Source organism: Tenrec ecaudatus, chromosome 15, assembly GCF_050624435.1.
Source record: "Tenrec ecaudatus isolate mTenEca1 chromosome 15, mTenEca1.hap1, whole genome shotgun sequence".
NCBI classification, from domain to species: domain Eukaryota; kingdom Metazoa; phylum Chordata; class Mammalia; order Afrosoricida; family Tenrecidae; genus Tenrec; species Tenrec ecaudatus.
This window is the reverse complement of record NC_134544.1, coordinates 113,257,423-113,269,439: the sequence shown is the minus strand read 5'-3', so window position 1 is coordinate 113,269,439 and position 12,017 is coordinate 113,257,423.

Genomic DNA, 12,017 nt, shown 5'->3' with positions numbered 1-12,017 from the left:
GCTAGTAGGCACTATTAACTTTCAGTCCAGTGGAATTGGTGCTGTAGCTCCAGGTAGGAGTGTTCCCATATTAGGAACTAAGAACTCCAGAAATGAAAAGCTGATTGTTATAGGGACAGAAATTAAAAATGTGATGAGTAAGTCATTAGACATAATAGATAAATTGCCACTCCTTGCTTCCTGGACTTGTAAATCTTAGCTGTCAGAGAAATGGCACCATATATTGAGTGCTGGTTTAGAGCATATGCAGCCGCCTAAAGAACACTGCCCAACCATGCAAGGCTATGCCACCTAACAGGCCATAACTGTGTCTTTAAAAGGTTATTCTACTACTCTATCAAGCCAGATGCTTCAAGATGATGGGGAACATATTAAGATCAGTGGATTCCATGTGGGTGGACCTATTGTCACCTTTCACTTGCTGTGAAGCGGGTGTCTTGATCTGAGGCAATACTAGGCAGCGTATCATGTCAGTGGATGAGACATCTTGTATGTCCATGAATGATAGTTTTGGCAGAATCACTGAATACAGAGAAAACAATGCATATCCAGACTAAGTGTGTATTCTTGTAAGAACAAATTCTGCCCTTTCCAAGAAGAAAGTGATCCTATGGAATCAATCTGCCATCCGGTTACTGGTTGCTGCTCCCACATGGTCCCATATCTTGGACTCAGTGCTGGGCTCTGTGACTGGCCGTTGGGCACTCAGCTGTGGCAGTAGACAAGTCAGCCTTGGTGAGTGGAAGCCCATATTGCTGAGCCTGGGCAAAACCTCCATCCCTGCCACCAAGGCCACTTGGTTCATGTGCCCACTAGACAAGGAGGGGATGACTTGGGGAAACGGATGACTAGTTTCCCCAGAATGTGTCATTGTATCCACTTTATGATTAAAGCCTTCCAATGGAGAGGTAAGCCTTTGATGAGCACTCACATGAGGCACAATTTTCTTCATGCTTTTGGCCCATTCAGAGAGGTCTATCCACACACCTCTTCCCCACACCTCCTTGTCGCCTATTTTCTAATCATGCTCCTTTGACATCCCTGACCATTCAGCCAAACCATTGGCCATAGCCTATGAATCAGCATGCGACCACACATTTGGCCATTTCTCTCCCAAGCTACTGAACAACCAGTTACACTGCTGTGAGTTCTGCCCATGGGGAGGATTCCCTTAACCCCTGTTCTTCAAGGAGTTCCTGGAAAGGGGCTGTAGTGCTCCTGCCCCCACATTGCACTGGTTCCTACACATCATCCATCAGTAAACCAAGCATGAGTTTTCTGTTTCTCAGTCAGCTCATCATAAGGAACCCGCAATGAGGCCACAGGTATGAACTAGGAGAAAGCTGGTCCTGTGACAGGAGTAAAGACCATAGGTATTTGGACCACGTCTTCATGTCTTCTAGCCAGATTTCATATAGACCACGTCCATTTAGTGGTGGTGGTGCTGTGATGTCCAAATTATGCCTCTGTGGACCAGGTAAGTCCTAGTTCATGACAGGCTGTACAGGCTCTATGGTGACTTTGGAGTTCATGGTGAGACATTGAGTCTCCACTAAGGTGTAGTATCAGGCCCCAAACTGTTCTTCATCAAGGGGTAGTTGTCTGCAGATTGGCAGAGCTTTATTCTGAACCCCTAAGCACCTTCACAGTGACCCCCCAGTAGGTGCATGACGAAGACTCCACACTGCATCCCTATCTGCCATTTCTACACCGAGTACCGTCGGGTCGGCTGGTCACATGGCCCAAGTGGCAGGGCTGCTTGCGTGGTAGCCTGAACCTGTCACAGAGCCTTCTCTTGGTCCAGGCACCATTCAAAACGGGCAGCTTCCTTTCAAGTAACTTGATGTACAGGCCAGGGTTGTTGCCTCCAAAATTCAAAGAAGGCCACCAGGTGTAACACTTCCTCTTCAGTTGCGGGAGGGGCCAGATGCACTAACTTAAGTTTCACTTTATTAGGAATCTCTTCACATGCCCACACCAATGGACACCTAGATCTTTCACCGAAGTGGCAAGTGCCTGCATTTTAGGTGGGTTGATTTCTCATCCCCTGGCATGCAGATGTTTTACCAATAAATCCAAAGTCCTCAATAGGTACCATCTTCATAATGTCATCAATGTAATGGACCAGTGTGACATTTTGTGGAAGTGAAAGGTGATCAAGTCCCCTGTGGACTAAATTATGGCATAATCCTGGAGAAAGGACATAATCTGAAGGGGTGGTAGGTCAAATAAATTTGGGACTCCACGGTGCAGATCTTAAATTATGAATAACATTGACAAGAATGTGAAGTTCAGACCACCTCATTATACCCATGCAACACCTGTACACAGACCAAAGGGTGTCATTTGAAGAGAATAAGGAGATAACAATGTTGACTAAAATCAGAAGAGGTATGTGTCAAGGTTGTATCCATTCACCATATTTACCCAAAGTGTATTCCGAGCAAATAATCTGCAAAGTGGGACTACAGCAAAGTGGGAATGCAGCATCAGGACAGTGGAAAAACTCATGCATCCTGCAATATGCAGATGACACAACCTTGCTTACTGAAAGCACAGAGCACTGGAAGCACTTACTGATGAAGATCAAAGGCTTTAGTACCCTGTTTCCCTGAAAATAAGACATTGTCTTACATTAATTTTTGCTCCCAAAGATGCACTAGGTCTTATTTTCAGTAGATGTTTTATTTTTGCATAAAGAAGAATATGGTACACATTTATTGTTTAATTAAAAGAGACCTTGCACTTCCTGGCTGCTCCGGCTGCGCTGCGGCCAACAGGGAACTGCACAGCAGTGCCCGCCACTATGGTCTAGATTTCAGAGTTAGGGTAGCTTGGGGAGGGGGTGCTTATTTTCGGGGAGGTCTTATTTTGGGGGATGCCTTATATTTCAGCGAGAGGCAAAACTGTAAGTAGGTCTTGTTATCGGTGTAAGTAGGTCTTACTTTCAGGGAACTAGGGTATGGACTGCAACTCACTACAAAGAAAACCCAAATCCTCACAACTGGACAAATAAACTCCTATTGTGGTAAGTGAAGGAAAGTTTAAAGTTATCAAATATTCATTTTACTTGGATCCACAATCAACACCCATAAAGACAAGAGGGGAAAAAGTAAGCAATATATTCCATTGAATATGATGCAAAAAATCTCTCTAGATTTTTAAAAGGCAAAAATGTCACTTAGAAGATGCAGGGGCACATGTCTAACTCCATGTATTTTCACTCATCTCCTGTGAATGCTGAAGCTGAAAGTGAGTAAGGCAGACCAAGGAAGAATTGATCTGGGGGGTGGGTTATCGTGTTCCTAGTGAATAGCAAGCACATTACGGACTCTGGAAGAACAAGCAAATCTGCACAGGAATCCGTATTTAATGCTCCTTAGAACGAAGGACCACAATGGACATGTTGGCAAGAACCAGGGAGCACCAGCCTCCATAGGAAGACACCGTCCTTGGAAGAGTAGAAGGTCACCAGATAAGAAAGGTCTTCAAAGAAATGGATTGACATGGTGGCTCCAGCAATGGGCTCAAACATAGCACAAAATATTAAGATTGTGCACAGCCTGACTTACAGTGTTTCATTGTCATACTTAAGATACCTTCACGATGTCACTCACTTGTTGCCACCTAATTACAATAAAGCAAAGACAGACTTTGGTCTAGCGTCTATCTTCTCGCAAGGTTTTTATCGACTAGAATATTTTAGATTCTGGTGGCAGAACACCTTCTCCCAGCCACATTTGAATCACTGGGCAAGATTAAAACCCTCTTTAGGTTCTTAGTTTTGTTCTCGATCACTCTCAGTACTAGAGCTGCTGGCTCTGCCCCTAAAATTAACCTTTACCCATTCATGGATGCTTTTATAGGAAAATAGTAATTGCTGTCAAAATGAGTATTATATTAAATATGCTAGTGTTTTAGGATACAAGAGACCCAAAATCTAAAAGACAATTCAAGAAGAATATTTATTAAGTCTTATTTATTTATTTTAAAGATAATTTTATTGGGGGCTCTTACAGCTCCTATAATAATCCATACATCAATTATATCAAACATATTCCCCCCACCCTCCTGGTATCTCTACTCTCATTTCTGTTCCTGAGGGGTTTATCTGACTTGGGTTCTGCGTGTCTGCGCTCTTATCTGGAAGTCTTAAATAGAAAAAAAGATAAGACAAACACACATTTTTGGAAAGAGGGAGACCATAGGCATGACGTCATACTGGCAAAGGATTGCAGAGATTCAGAGACTAGAATAGAGCTTGAAAGGGTGGGGGTGGGAGGCAAAGGAAGCCTGTAGAAAAAGTTTTTGGTGGCAGATCAAATTATCAGTTACTGATGGGGCCACAGAAGAAAGGCTGAGACCATGTTTGGAGCACGTACATATGTACATTATATTAGAGTCTAATTAGACAGATGAGTTTACAAGATTGGCTTCAGGGCCTCCTGACAAAGGTAGGCTGGATAGTCCACCCTAGCATCTCAATTCCCATGAAGGGAACATCAAGGGAAGGTCCCAAGGGCTGCGCCCATTCTTCCTGGTGTAGGTCAGGGACTAAGGTTCCTCTACTCTCTAATGCACTCTGCCTAAGGAAAAAGCTATTCATGCAGCTGGTGAATGATCAGAAGGAATTCAGGAGAGGCGGAACTCATGTCGAGATTCAAGTGGATTTAGTACTTCCACGGTAAACCTAAATCATAGCCTTTTGCAAGTTAGTGCTCAGATACTTAAGCTCAAATACAAACGTTATTCAGTAATAGCCATAATTGTAGCCTCTAGGTAAATACTTATAAATTAACCACACAGCTTTCTGACCTCATAGACCTTATATTGCAGTACTTAGTACTACTGCGTGAGTTCATAAAATAAACGAGTAAATAAAGAAATGCTATTGCCTCGGTGAGAATAAATGGCTTGGGGAATGGCAACCACAGCCATCATCTTAGAAGCAGAATCATTTTCTCATCAGGAAAAATGAGCCGTCTTTGTGAGGCAGGCTGGCAAAAGAAACTCCATTTTTGTGAACTGCTAAGTAACTTGCCTGTTCCTCCCTCCCATCTCAGAATGTTGACTGCTAGTTGACCTGCCGGTTCTCCCTCCCCTTATGGGAAAGTCTCTGCTGGTGAGAATGTATCCCCATGTTCCCAGGTAGTGGACATTACAATTAGGCTCGATTATTCTTCAATATATCGTTTGTTCGGATTCAATAGTGTTCCCCTGCATGTTGCAATCTGAATGGTGTAGTTAATTTTGTTATGATAACCAAGATGTTATAATTAATTTTGGCATTGTTTCTTTTTTGATAAGGAATGTCCTTTGCAATGCATGCTTACTCTTACAATTAATCCATTGATGTTGCTTTCGGCTTCTGTTCATGCTTGCTTGAACCTGTCATGTTGCTTTGACAGGCGATAAATGAGTTTTTTGCCTTTAAAGATGGACTGAGATGTGGACTCGGGACTGCAATCAAAGAATCACTTTTAGATTCTAGCAGTCGGGTTATAACCGAATAAAGGCTCTTCTCAATTATCAAGACATTATAGTGACTGTCATTTATTCGAATCCACAACATTTGATAGACTGGTAGGGCTGATAGCGCATACAAGACAAGTTTTAGAAAAATATGAAACATTTCATAGAAGTTACTTATTAGTTTGGGCCATAGCTTTACACATTGGCCTGCTAACAGCAAGGGTGACGGCTTAGAAGAAAAATTAGACTATCTACTCAGGTAGGGATGTACAGTCTCCGACACCCATTCTCTGTCGTGTAAGGTCACTATGGCTCAACAGCAGTGAAGATGATTTTGGATTTTTCTGTCTACCAAATCCTACACCGATGTTTCATCTCATTTTTTTCCAGCTCCAGTTGGAGCTGGAGATCTCCCAGTTGTGTGGTTTTAAATATAATGATTAAGGAAGGAATCAACAAACACACACACACACAATAATCAAATTCTAAGGGAAAATATTTCTTTAAAAAAATTTTTTAAAAACATTTCATTAGGGGCTCATACAACTCTTATCACAATCCATACATATACATACATCAATAATATAAAGCACATCTGTACATTCTTTGCCCTAATCATTTTCTTTTTTTACATTTTATTAGGGGCTCATACAACTCTTAACACAATCCATACATATACATACATCAGTTGTATAAAGCACATCCGCACATTCCCTGCCCCAATTATTCTCAAAGCATTTGCTTTCCACTTAAGCCCTTTGCATCAGGTCCTCTTTTTTTTCCCCTCCCTCATGTGCCCTTGGTAATTTATACATTGTTATTTTGTCATATCTTGCCCTATCCAGAGTCTCCCTTCACCTCCTTCTCTGTCGTCCATCTCCCATGGAGGAGGTCACATGTGGATCCTTGTAATCAGTTCCCCCTTTCCAAGCCACTCATCCTCCACTCTCCCAGCATTGCCCCTCACACCCTTGGTCCTGAAGGTATCATCCACCCTGGATTCTCTGTGCCTCCAGCCCCCATATGCACCAGTGTACAACCTCTGCCCTATGCAGTCCTGCAAGGTAGAATTCAGATCACGTTAGTTGTGGGGAGGAAGCATCCAGGATCTGTGGGAAAGCTGTGTTCTTCATCCGTACTACCTCACACCCTGACTGACCCATCTCCTCTCCTAAACCCCTCTATGAGGGGATCTCCAGTGGCCGACACTTGGACCTTGGGTCTCCACTCCTGCACTTCTCCCTTCATTCAATATGGTATATATATATATATATATATATATATATATATATATATATATATATATATATATATATATATATATATATACACACACACACACACACACACACACACACATATATACATATACACATACATATATCTTTTGGGGGGGAAATATTTCTAATGGAAACATCTATAGACCAAAGGCTTCTTAGGAACCAATTTACCTTGAATGAACATTATGAATCTCAAGCTTGGGTTTAGTAACAGGTGTCTATATACCTTTTGCTGAGGCTTCTGAAAACACATTTTGGACTCGTATCCTAATTTTTAAAATGTGTTTTAGTTAGCTGAATTGTGTACAGTCACTGCCTGCCTTGAGAATGAAATGAAGAAAAGATCAGAAGGTGTCAAATAGAGCTGTCATTAAAAGGGAAGCATTTTGAGGACATATTCACATAATAGTTTTTAAAGTTAAAACTAACTTTCCAGTGATTCGGGGACCTTAAAGATATACCAATGTACCATATTTGCCTTGCTCTCACCCCAGCCTTGATGGGATTTTTAATAACTTTCTGTATTTCCCTAAGACAAATATGGTCTGTGAGCATGTGGACAACTCCACCTACAGAATCAGAAACACATCCAAAGAGATTGCTTGCGCATCAAAAATGTTACTCTTATTACTTTAAATGCATGTTACATTAGACATTTACATCTCGTGATTATCTTTGTTATGCAATAGGTCATAATTATAATTATTAACTTGTTCCTTTCTCCCCCTGTGACTTATTTATTTTGAATTCAGAGTGGGGTCTACATCTCAGACCATTACTTCTCCAGTCAACAGTTAATTCCACTTGTCCATTCGCTCTACAACCATCTACCCTACTCCCTCCCCTGATTGTTCTGCCTCTTGTGCACTTCCACCCTTTAACCACCTCCAGGAACACCTACCATCCCTCTTGTCCATTAATTTATCTGCCCTCTTCCGCCCCCTGGTGGTCACCATAGTCTGTTCCTTTTGGTATGATTGTCTTGTTTTCTCACTCTCCCATGTAATAATAATCTAATACAATACATGTCTTCTTGTGATTGAGTAACGCCACTCAATATAGTGTTCAGGTTTTCATCATTTTAAGAAAATGCATAGTGTGCCATTGTGTGTAAGTATACATTTTGTTTATTCTTCCACTGATGCACACGTGCCAAGTTCAGTGCTGCAGTGATTGTGGAAGGGCCTGCGTCTGCTCCTGCTGCGACTTTCGCTTCTTTAAGGCAGATACTCAGCAAGAGGATGGCAAGAGCAAATGGGATTATTATTCCCTCTTGTTTGAAGTGGTGCCACATTGTTTTCCACAGTGGCTGTATATATTTACAATCCTGCTGGCCACGTAAGAGAGTACTTTCTGTTTGTACGTTTGTCTTTAATTTGGCTATTATTGTCCTGTAATGCATCGTCATTGCCTCAATTTTCAACTTCCAACGGACTAACGATAATGAACATTTTGTCATATGCTTGTTAGCTATTTAGATGTGAGTTAGTACCCAAAACAAAGGCTCACCTGGCAGAACCCTTGTTTCATCTTAAGCCTTAAAATTAGTCCATATGTCATTTTGAGTACCCCATGTGCCCTTTCAAACTGCCAGGCTGCCAAAGTGAAGTCCAGGGAGATAAGCAAGGACAGGGAGACAAGCAAGATTGCCTTGGGCAATCTCCTTGGTAATCCAGGAAGGCAGGGAGGAGAAGTCTATTTACAGGAAAGAGGAATGAAGTAGAAACAAACATATTTAATAGGTGGGAATCTAGGCAAAGGTGAAGCATGAACGTGCACAAAGCATAGGGTGGCTATAGGGAAGTTTCCCTCAAGATCTAGATATGCAAATAGGAGGGAACCATCTCCTTTGCCCTCCCCAATTCTGGACTGATGGATCACTGGAAGACCCCTGCTGAGTGTCTTTATCATGCAGCAGTTGACAATGGTTTTGTAGAAAATACTATTTATGCTGTTTATGCTCCTCTTGTCTGTTGTAAGACTAAACCAATACTAACTCTGCATAGAAAGACCAAATCATATATCGGTTTGTGGATTTGGTCAGAGATAGCCTTAATGGTGGGTCAGTCCATTTCCCATCTCTCTTTTCTCTTTGATGCATGTGCTGAATCTTTTTTTTTTTTTTTGCTCCTCACTATTATTAACCTGTGATGACTTTCCCCTAAGACAAATACCATCGTTAGTGGGGTGTCTTTTCATGTCTTTCACTCATTTTCTTATTCATCTTTTTCTTGTTGAGATGCAGTTTTCTATGGATGTCAGAGATCAGTCACTTCTATCGTTGTCATGTTTTCTCTCTCTGTGGGTTCCCTTTTACTCTTTTGTGGGAGGCTGCATGTACGTTTCCATTTTAGCAGCTCACATTCATCTCGTTTGTCTTCACCTGCACGTGCTTCCTTCGCTTTTACAATAGTATGTCCATGACCTGTTGTTGCTGCCATTAGGTGTTATGCAGTCAGTTCCAGCACACAGTGAGCACAGCACAGCAGTACAAAACACTGCTGGTCCTGAAGCTCCCTAATAACTGATCCTGTATGTGATCCCATTGATGCAGCCACGGAGTCAGTCCATCTCGTTGAGGGCCTACTTTTTATTCATTGTCCCTCCATTTTGCCTAGCAGGAGCTGATATTTCCTGATATGGACAAAGTATGTCAACGGGTCTCACCATCCGTGCCTCGAGGGAGCACTCTGCCCACACTTCTTCCAAGACAGATCCATGCGTCCCTTAGGCCATCCATGGTACTTTCAATATAGTTCACCAGCACCATAATTTATATACATCGATTCTTCTTCACTTTTTCCATTTGTTGTCCAATGCTCACATGCATATGATGAGATTGAAAATACCTTGGCTTTGGGTCAGGCACACATTAGTAATGAAAGGAACATTGTTTTTCAACACTCGAAAGAGATCCTGTGCAGGTTTACCGAATGCAATACATCTTTTGGTATCTTGGCTGCTGCTTCCATGAGCATTGATGAGCAATTGATGAGCAATACAAACTCCATGACAACTTCAATCTTTTCTCCATTTATCATGCTACTGTCTATTGGTCCAGTTGTGAGGATTTTGGTCTTCTTCACATTGAGTTGTCATCCATCCTGAAGTCTGAGAGCCTTGATCTTCGTGAGCAAATGTTTCAAGTCCTCCTCACTTTCAGCAAGCAAGGATGTGTGATATGTATATTACAGATTGTTATAAGCCTTCCTGAAATCCTGATGTCACATTCTTCCTCATATAACCAAGAATCTTTGACTGTTTGCACTAAAGACAGATTGAATATGTATTGCGAGTGTAGACAACACTGACTCACACTTTTCTGATTTTAAACCCTGTTCTGTTCTAATAACTGCTTCTTGATTCATGAACAAGTTTCACATGAGCACCATGAAGTGTTCTGGAATGCCTCTTCTTCTCAAGGTTATCTATAATTTGTTATGATCCATACAGTGGAATGCCATGGCGTAGTCAATAAATACAATGTAAACCTTGGTATCCTCTTTTTTCAACGAAGACACACCTGACATCAGCACAGATATCCCTTTTTACACATTCTCTTCTGAATCTGTCCTTCCACATTACCAAACAGGCACTGGTATTTCCTGACAACAAGGACAAAGCATGTTCAGCTGCTTGAATTTCTGGCAGCTCCCTTGCAATGTATGGCTGCACCCACTGTTGGATGATCTTCAGCAAAATTTTACTTGCATGTGTTATCACTAATACTGTTCTATAATTTGCACATTCTGTTGGGTTGCATTACTTTGGAATGGGTACAAATATGGATTTATTCTTGCCACTTGCCTAAATAACTCTCTTGCAAATTTTCAGGCATAAAAGAATAAGGATTTCCAGTGCTTCATTGGATTGCTGAAACATTCCATTAATTCCTAGAGTGTTGCTTTTGGCTAATGGTTTCAATGCAGCTTGAACTTCTTCCTTCAGCTCCTTTGGGTCTTACTCATATGCTACCTCTACAAATGGTGGAGTTCCAAATAATTCTTTTTGGTAAAGTGAGTCTGTGTTTTCTTTCCATTTTCCTTTAATGTTTCTTGCATCATTCAATATTTTGCTGATAGGATTTTTCAATATTGCAAATTGAGGCTTTAATTTTTTCTTTTCCATTCTTGTGCCAATACTAGGCAATTTTGACCATTCTTTTCTCGTCTTGTACTAGTAGCAGACTGTCTCGACTGCTGTGGGTGTGTAATAGACTTTAAGTCAGAGGGTCCAGTTGCCTGATTGGTTGTTTGCTTCTTCTGTATCTTTATTGATCTCTTCACTGATGACCCTTCCTTCCTCAGGAATTGTGTCCTGAAACCTCTTGTTATAGTGGTCTATATCTCTATTCAACTATGTATGTTTTGAGGGAATTTTATCAGTTGCTTAACATGATTAACATGCTTATGTCATGTTTTTATATTATTCCTTTGATCATTATGTAATAACCTGCTTTATCTCTCATGATGGATTTTACATTGAAGTCAATTTTATCAGAGATTAGTTTGGAACTTCTGCTTTTTTGTTTGCCGTTAGCTGAACCCCCACGCTCACCCTCAGTCTTTGATGTTTAGACTATTTTAGTCTTTGTGTCTAAAGTGTGTTTCTTGTAATTTGTATATTGAAAGATTTTGTATTCCTATCCCGTATCCTACTCTGCCTCTTGATTATGGCATTTCCATTAACATCCAGGGTGGATTTCCTGATATCATTTTGAAGGGTGTGTGTGTGTCCGTGTTGCCATTAATAATTTTTTCTCTCATTGATATGATGTCTATGCTGTTTTGAATACTGTTTTCAAAACAGCGTTTTGGTTCGTAGGTGGTAGGGTCATATACATTGACCTCATATTTGTTTACTGTTGGGGTGGATTATTTATCCAGAGTAGTCCTGTTAGTATTTTCTGTAATACTGAACTTGATTTTACAAGTTCTATTAATTTATCCTTGTCTATAGACCCTCTCATTTTTCCCTCACATTTGAGGAATAATTTTGCTGGACATAAGCTTCTTAGTTGGCAGGTATTTTTCTTTCAGGATTTTATATATATCATCCCATTGTCTTCTTGCGTGCATGGTTTCTGCCGTAAGATCAGAGCTTCTTTTAATTGGTTTTCCTTTTAATGTTCTTTTTTTCCCCTGGCAGCTCTAAAAATTCTCTCATTTTTGATATTGAAGAGTTTACAATATATTGTAATATTTTCTTTTACAGTCTATCTTGCTTGGGTTCACTCAGCTTCTGAGATAGCATTTATGTATAAGG